Raw genomic sequence first — 8,693 nt, 5'->3', positions numbered from 1 at the left:
AGATGTTATTTCAGGGGTGTATGAACTGTTATGTGGACATGGATGTTATTTTTGTTAGATTTGTTGCAGTTGTGTACAGATTTGTACGACAACATGCCATTTCAGGGGTATATGTACTGTTATGTGAGTATGAATTCTATTTTACTTAAATTAGTTGTGGTTGTATACAGATTTTTACACATGTATGACATCTCAAGGATGTGTGGGTTATTTCGTCGGCGTGCATGTTATTTTTGTTGGATTTCTTTAGGAGTACACATACTTGTATGCCATTGTATCATGTTATGGGCATATGATCTGTTTTGTGGTTTTAAATGTTGGATTTTTTTCATTTCTGTAGGTGTGTACATACTTATGCATTGTTGTATCATGTCATGAACAAATGGCATGTTTTGTATGAGCATGTATGTTGGATTTGTTAAAGTTCTGGAGGTGTGTACATACTTGTACACTCATGTATCATGTCATGGGAGTATGACATGTTTTGTGGTTTTGAATGTTAGATTATGTCATTTCTATAGGTGTGTACATACATGTAAACTGCTAGTATCATTTCATGGACATATGAACTTTCTTGTGCGAGTACGAATATTGGTTTTAATATTTTTGTAGGTGTGTACATACTTGCACACTGGCATGTTATGTCATGGATATATGAACTTTTTGTGGGTATGGATGTCACGGGTTCTATAATTTTCGAAGTATGGATGTCATGGTATACATGCTAGTACACTGGTAAGCTATCTCATGGATGTATGACATGTTTCATAGTTTTTGAAGTTGGATTTGTCTGATTTTTGTAGGTGTGTATATACTTGTTGGAGATGGTAGCATCAGAACCTGCAGAAACCTGTCGGTGGTCCTGCCAAACTGTAGAATATCGCAGAAGATAAATAATACCAAGATTGGCGTGCGAGTAGGAGAGAAACAACTTGATTTATGTTTAAAACCTGCTTAAGTTGTTTGTAACTTTCTTAAACTTTTAACAACTATGCTTCTTAACTTTCTTAAACAACTATTATTACTTGTAAAACCTTGAATTAATCTTATTATTAGTTTGAATATATATGTTTTGAATGCAGATTTTTACAGATTTACATGGTATATTTTAAGTAATTATTTTCATGTGTACATAATGGTGTACATGATGGTGCACATCTACTGACAGGTTAGCAAATCAAAGTGTACATGATGTTGAATATGTACTGACATGTTATAAAATTATTCATACCTGCAAAAATAAAGACACATGTACTGAAGTAAAAAACCAATCTAACAGTTTACATGAGAAAAAAAAGTACAAAGTCGTAAGCAAGAATGGTAGTAAATCATCAAGGAAGGTGCAAGTAAAGCACTCAGCGCACATCATAGGCCTTCTTTACTTCTCTCTAGCAATTTTGATGCGTTGATTTCTTCGTCTTCCAAATGGAGTCCTGGATATGTGACTAATGATTCTACCTATAAGATCTTTTACCCGTCTCTTAGACATCAATATGATAATCTTCAACCTGGAAAATAAAACATATGCACCAATGAAATGATTTGGAAAAAAAAGAACATAATGTTGCAAAACTATGCGCAGATTCAAAAACAATAAACATGTGTATAACTATGTACACTTAGTTGCAGAACTATGCACATCTTTAAAACAATCAACCTGTGCACATCCATACCCATAGAAATGCCATATATAAATGAGATCGGACAACGTGCACAATCATATACACACGTACAACTTGAATCGTGTACCTAAACAACAATATCACTACCAATATTGAATAAAATTATTTTGAGCTTATGAGTCCCTAAATTTATACATACATATAAATTCAAATAATACCCAATGAGTCTAAAGTGTGACATATTATCGACCCGAATATAATCCACATCATTACTAGGGTTAACTATGGTCAAAATAAAGTTTCAAGATCAATTGCAAAGGTAAAGAAACTTACCCTAGTGACATCCACCATTTATGAATGGAATAATCAAGAGGTAATCATCTCTTCGACGTATTCATGTCCAACCATCTTCATTAACTGCTACCAAATGATTCATGCACCCTAGTAATACCATTCATAAAGTCAAAAATATGTACAACTATGTATACATTAACATTAACATGTGTACAACTATATACACCCAAAAAATATGATCCCGAAAATCTTAAAGTTACAAATAAACTCAAAATAATCGTTACAGAGCATACAAGTGTACAAATATGTAAACCTATATAGAAACATAATAAACTCTAGCGTACATACTCGCAGGACATGCAATCAATTCATCACAAAGCATACTAGTATATAAACATGTAGAATTATACAAAAATCTAACTAATCAAACATCCACACCCACAAAACAGATCATAACATTATGAAAGATCATAATGGTGTACGACTATTTACACACCTATAGAAATCCAACATCCATACCCCTAAAGCATGCCATATAATAATGACACAGCACAATGGTGTACAACTACGTACACACCTTTAAAAAAAACAAGTAATCCAACATCCATACTCACAAAACAAAACATAAAATTGTGAGAAAGCATACTAGCGTATAATTATGTACACATCTACAGAAAAACAACAAAAATATAGCATTAATTCAAACAAAACAACCGATGCATTCATCACACATAAAGTTTTAGTATATAAATGTGTACGCATCTCCCAAAATATGGATGAATACTCACCATGATTCAAAAAAAGCATACACAACCTGATCAGACTTGGTTCAGACCCTACATATTACAAAAAAAAACATATATGGTGTATATTAAAGTCCATGCACATGCTATATAAATTGAAACACATACTAGTGTACAAACATGTACACCTCTACAAAAAAAATAACCAATTATAGCATCATACCCATAGGACATGCCATCCCTTCATAGAAAGAGCATACTAGCATACAAAAAATTATGCACCTGTATAAAACCTAGCAAATTTTAGCATTCATACCACATGACATGTTATATGTTCATCATAGAGAATTTTAGTGTATAAACATGTACACATCCACAGAAAAAAAAATGACAAATTCTAGCATCCATAACCACAAAACATGCCATGCATTCATCGGAGAGCATGCTAGTATAGTGTACAAGTATGTACATATCTACAGAAAAATAACAAAAATAAAGCGTTGATTCAAACAAAACAACCTATGCATTTATCAAAGAGAATTTCAGTGTACAATATGTATACAACCTTCTTAGACATGGTTGATACCTTGCGTATTATAAAATACATATATAGAGAACATATACAGTGTATAAAGTACACATGTTATATCACCATAAAAATATATCAAATACTCTATCAATTAGAAATCATGAAATAAAATCAAACGCGTTATAAAAGCACACAAATGAAGAGATCAAGAGATCTAAAAAAATCACATATAATAACAGAGGTAGCTCAAGAAAAATCTGAATCACATCTGAAATTTCTTAATATAGAATCCACTGACACAGAGACTTAAAAACAAATATATCTGAATCACATTTGAACATATCATAGAATTTATTCTTTGAATCAATCTTAAAATAACCATAAACTGAAACATATACAGGTACACATTTTGTTTAATCAAAAACAGAAGAAATCAATCAATTTATCAATTAATCGCCATTAATAACTTTGGTCGTGTTATAAAAAACATATATGAAGAGAACAAAAACATCTTAATCATGTATATGTAGATCTCAAAATCGAAAAACTAACAAAGAGCAACAAATTTATGAAGAAGAAATGAAAATGAAATCAGAATTGCATGAAAATCAAAACTTAAATATAACAAAAATCACTAAAAAAAATCAAAAAGATCTAACAAAAGATAACAAATCGAATCGATTTCCTACCATGCATTAAAAAAAGCACAGTCACAGAATCGAAGAAGTAAAACAAAAGATTAACGATGAAAAACTAACCTGAGATCAAAATAATCTGATGAAGAAACAACTTAATCCTACAAAATCTCTTTATATCTTTGTTTATCTCTCCCTTTCTCTCCATCTTTCTCAATTTCTTCTGATTTGAAATCTTAGATCCACATTACATTTGAAAAAAATTGTTCATATATGGAAATTCTGAAAGGGTAACTTTGGTACTGTGAAAATCCGAGAATATCCATGAATCGGTGTATTTTTGGACTAACTCGTCCATATTTGGACTAAATTGTTGGAGGCGGGGCTTTTTCGGACTAGAGAGTACTAGGCATGAGATGGGTGGACTAAAGCGTCCCAAGCCCAGTAATTTTGGGACTAAAAGTCAATTTTTACTTGATCATTCCCATCTTCAACCCACCATCAATCCCAATGCTAGAATCATTTCCTTTTTACCATTAAAATTGTGACACGTAGTGTCCCAAATCTGGACCAGCACCTGCTGTCCGGGCTGTAGCAAGGTCCAGTTTTCACCTACGGCACATGGTCTTCTTCATCCATCTCAACAACGTGCAAGAAACTGGGGCTAGATAGTAGATAATGTCTCAAGGACAGGTGTCGGGTGTGTCAATATTCCAATCAAAAACTCGTATATAATATACAAAGTTTGGAGCCCAAGTTGTCCATTAAGCAACAGCTTGCATCGAATGCTTGGAATCTTCCTCTTATCGTCACATTTTTCTTCATATGTATGACTTTATGGTCCACCTATACTTTCTATATAAACAATTCACAAGCAAAGCGAAGCAATACAACACAAGCATTATCCTTCACTTTCACCAAACAAAGCTCACTTTCATCTGTATATATATATATATATATATATATATATATATATTTCCACTTCCTCTTCCAAAAAAAAATTCCAGTTCCCGTCTTCAATTTCCACAGTTCAAAGAAAGGGAAAACCAATATTTTGATCGAGGAAAATAAATGTTTACAATGACAGAAAAAATGCCATCGGCAACATCAGTATTATCAGCTTATGCTTCATTTGCTGGTTCAATGATGTTTGTGAGATCAATTGCTAATGAATTCATACCGGAACAACTACGAACGTACCTTTCATCGGCTTTTTGTAACGTTTTTAGTCGTAATCCTTCTCTTCTTATTTTCGTCATTCAAGAATTCGACGGTCTTAGCGTAACCAAGTTTACGAAGCTTCAGAGATTTTCCTGCGTACTAAAATCACTCCAACCATAAATCGTCTTAGAATCAGCAAAGCACCGAGAGACAAAAATGTTTCAGTCACCATCGAAAAAGGTCAGGAAACTACGGATTTCTTTGAAGAGATTCAGCTGAAATTGAGATATGTATGTTCTGAATCTGAGAAACCGAATCCTAATGATCCATATAATCTGAACAGAAATCTTTTGAGCTCAGTTTTGATAAGAGATACAAAGACAGGATTCTTGAGTCTTACATTCCTCATGTACTAAGAAAATCGAAACAACTGAAAAAAGAAAACAAGGTGCTGAAGCTTAATACATATGGAAGTTTCTATGGAGGTGATGGTAGTGGTAATTCAGGTGTTTGGGATTCTATCAATTTAGAGCACCCAGCTACTTTTGATACCCTGGCAATGGATCCAGAGGTTAAACAGGAGTTAATGGAGGACTTGGACAGATTTGTTGAGAGAAGAGAATTTTATAAGAAAGTAGGAAAAGCTTGGAAACGTGGCTACTTGTTATACGGTCCTCCTGGAACTGGAAAATCAAGTTTAATTGCTGCCATGGCTAATTATCTGAATTTCGATATCTATGATTTAGAGCTTTCTAATCTTCAATCAAATTTGGAGTTGTGAAGCTTATTGGTTGCTACGACTAATCGATCCATACTTGTTATTGAAGATATTGATTGCAGCACTGATTTTAAAGATAGGGAAACTGATCAACAACAACAACAATGGTATCAAGCTCCCGAAACCAAGGTCAGTACTAATATTTCATAGATGCATAATAAATGTGTAACCTAGTTATCAAAAGAAAAAACCCTTTTTGCTTTATTTTGAAATGAACCTAGTTTTGGACTCTGGTTTGTTTGAATGATTGAATTCCTGTTCTGTTCACTACAAAGAAATGATGAAATCATCTTAGCAGACAGGAGTCATATAAATGTGTCATTCCCAAGCTAGGACCATACTGAACTGACAGTTTATTTCTTCTGTTACACAGCTGACTCTTTCAGGATTACTCAACTTCATTGATGGTTTATGGTCAAGCTGTGGAGATGAGAGGATTATCATTTTTACAACTAATCACAAGGAAAAGCTTGATCCTGCTTTGTTGCGGCCAGGCCGGATGGACATGCACATTCACATGTCTTACTGTACTCCTAAAGAGTTCAGACTTCTTGCAGCAAATTACCTCTCTATCCACAAGGAGCACCATCTTTTTGGAGAGATCGAACAACTTATACAAGAAGCCCAAATCACACCAGCAGAAGTAGCAGAAGAGTTAATGAAGAGAGAAGGAGCTGACAAATCCTTAGGTGGTCTTGTTGAGTTACTAAAGAGAAAGAAAACTGAACAAAATGAACCCAAGGATGAAGAAGATGAAGAAACAACAAATGAAGAACAAAAAAAAACAGAAGCTTGAAATTGAAGAGGTAAAAAGACCCAGAAGAACAAACTATAGGGGCAGGGGAAGGGGAAGAGGAATGAGGTTAAGACGATGGTGATCATCATAGCCGAGGGTCAATTTTTCTTTTAGAGTCAATTTTTCTGAATAAAGATCAATTTGTGGTTGTTAGACACTTAAATGTTTGTTTCTAAATCAAAATATTGGGCAGAGCACTGAAAAAATAACATTAATCTATCCTAGAATTCTCATTTCAGTACATGAAAGAATGAAACAGGAAGAAAAAACACACAAATATCTGGGTTTTTTTTATAAGTGTAAAATATAAAAATGATTTAGCAGTATGTGCAGTTTGCTTACTCAAATTATCAGTGTTCGGGGAAAACTGCCATTTTCATCTCTATCTTCCGACGGGGATCATAATCCATTAGTTTGAAATTAGTCGCCACAAAAGAATCTATATCCTTCTTCTCAGAACTGATCTTCAATGTCTGCATTGTAGAAAGAGAAAATAAGAAAAGACAAGAGAAAGAAGAAAACTAAGTTGGTCATGAGTAAAAAAAGATTGTGAAAAAAAAAACTGTTTTGGAAGTAAGCTTAAACCTAATTTACTTCGTTTTACTCACAGGAAAAGGTCTAGGAAGTTTCTGGAGTTGCTTCTGTAGAGGCCTGCCATGAGTTTTGTAAACATGGTGGGCATCACCAAATAGCATGGACAAAATCACCAGGAACGAGATCTGTAGATGGGAAAAACATACAAATGAAAGTAGTAATGAGTAATCGCTTACAACGATGCCTTAAGATATTATACAGTACAATGCTAACTACAGAAACACATGCAATCTGAGTTAGGTATTTATACCGCAAACATGAGCAATCATGCATGTCAAAAGAGAATAAAATGCGGTGTTAAACGGCACACCGAGACCCATGTCAGCAGATCATTGATACATTTGGCAGGATAGCTCTCCAATGGCTACGTAAAACTACAACATACAACAAGAGCATACCATTCAAGAAAAATGATTAAAGGAAACAAAACTGGGGAGAAAATAATAATGTCCCTAACCTGTGAAAACATGTGGCATGGTGGAAGTGCCACTAAACCAAGATCCAATGGATTCCAAGCTGAAGGAATGATTCGCCTGTCATCAGGCTTATTCTTTATCTTTTCAATTACACCTAACAATTGATCAAATCCTTGGCCACTATAGTCCGCAAGCATATTAGTGTATCTGGAAAAAAAAAAAGTCCTTTCTAAGCATCTATATTAGTCATATAGTGACCCTTCCTTAATTTAACTTCAACCAACCTAGCACCAAAGTATCTCCACTGGAAACCATATATGGGTCCTAAATCGCCCTCTTCCTTGTCTGTTAAACCGATGCTGAAATTGGAATGCAGAAAAACATTCAAACTACTTAGAAAAGCATGTTATTTGAAAAAGTAGTGTATGAGGAATAGATAAGTAGTTGCCTGTCAAGGTAGTCTCGAGATGCATTGCCATCCCAAATGTGAATCCCTTTCTCTTTTAGAACCTGTTGACATGAATACCATGAAAGAAGTATCCAGTTAAAAAAAAAAAAAAATCTGAAAGTTTGTTAAAATTCCAAACTATTGTACTTGATTATTTCAAGCTATTGCAAGTGAGCCAAGAAAGTAGAGAAATAATTACCAAAACATTACACTTTTGAGACTGGGGATGTCAAAAATGATGATCAATACTTGCAGAGTCAAACCATGATATCGACATCTGAAATTTATCCTCTGCTAGAAATAGAAAATAAACAAACATTTAATTTCAGAGGATTAACTGAACTACTGAAGCAAGTTATAAGAAAAGTTTCAGGCATCGCTAAGATCGACCTAATCTTTCTGTACTATAGAGTTGGGTAATTAGGGTTAAAAGAATAAATATAGTCCTTCTACGAATGAGGGTTTGTGATAAAGGGACGAGTTATTGACTTGTGAGAGAGGGTTACAATATGGAATTAGTAAAGTGACGAGTTATGAATCGAGTTACTAGGAGCATCAAGCGTGAAACAGATTTGACGAAAATGAGATGCCAAACAGTTATTGTAGCAAATGGAGCGACGTGAAGGGAAGACAGGAAGTGAACCGAGTGCGTCCCAGAATGATTTCACTAAGACACC

General features: G+C 34.1%; 2 pseudogenes; one reads left to right on the top strand and one right to left on the bottom strand.

Moving 5' to 3' along the window:
- Window positions 1-1,098: 1,098 nt before the first annotated feature.
- Window positions 1,099-8,393, bottom strand: LOC113334018 (annotated as a pseudogene).
- Window positions 4,712-6,798, top strand: LOC113334142 (annotated as a pseudogene).
- Window positions 8,394-8,693: the final 300 nt, after the last annotated feature.

This window comes from Papaver somniferum, unplaced genomic scaffold (genome assembly GCF_003573695.1).
Source record: "Papaver somniferum cultivar HN1 unplaced genomic scaffold, ASM357369v1 unplaced-scaffold_135, whole genome shotgun sequence".
NCBI lineage: Eukaryota > Viridiplantae > Streptophyta > Magnoliopsida > Ranunculales > Papaveraceae > Papaver > Papaver somniferum.
Note: the sequence above shows the minus strand (reverse complement) of the source record. Positions and strands in the feature narration are given on the sequence as shown.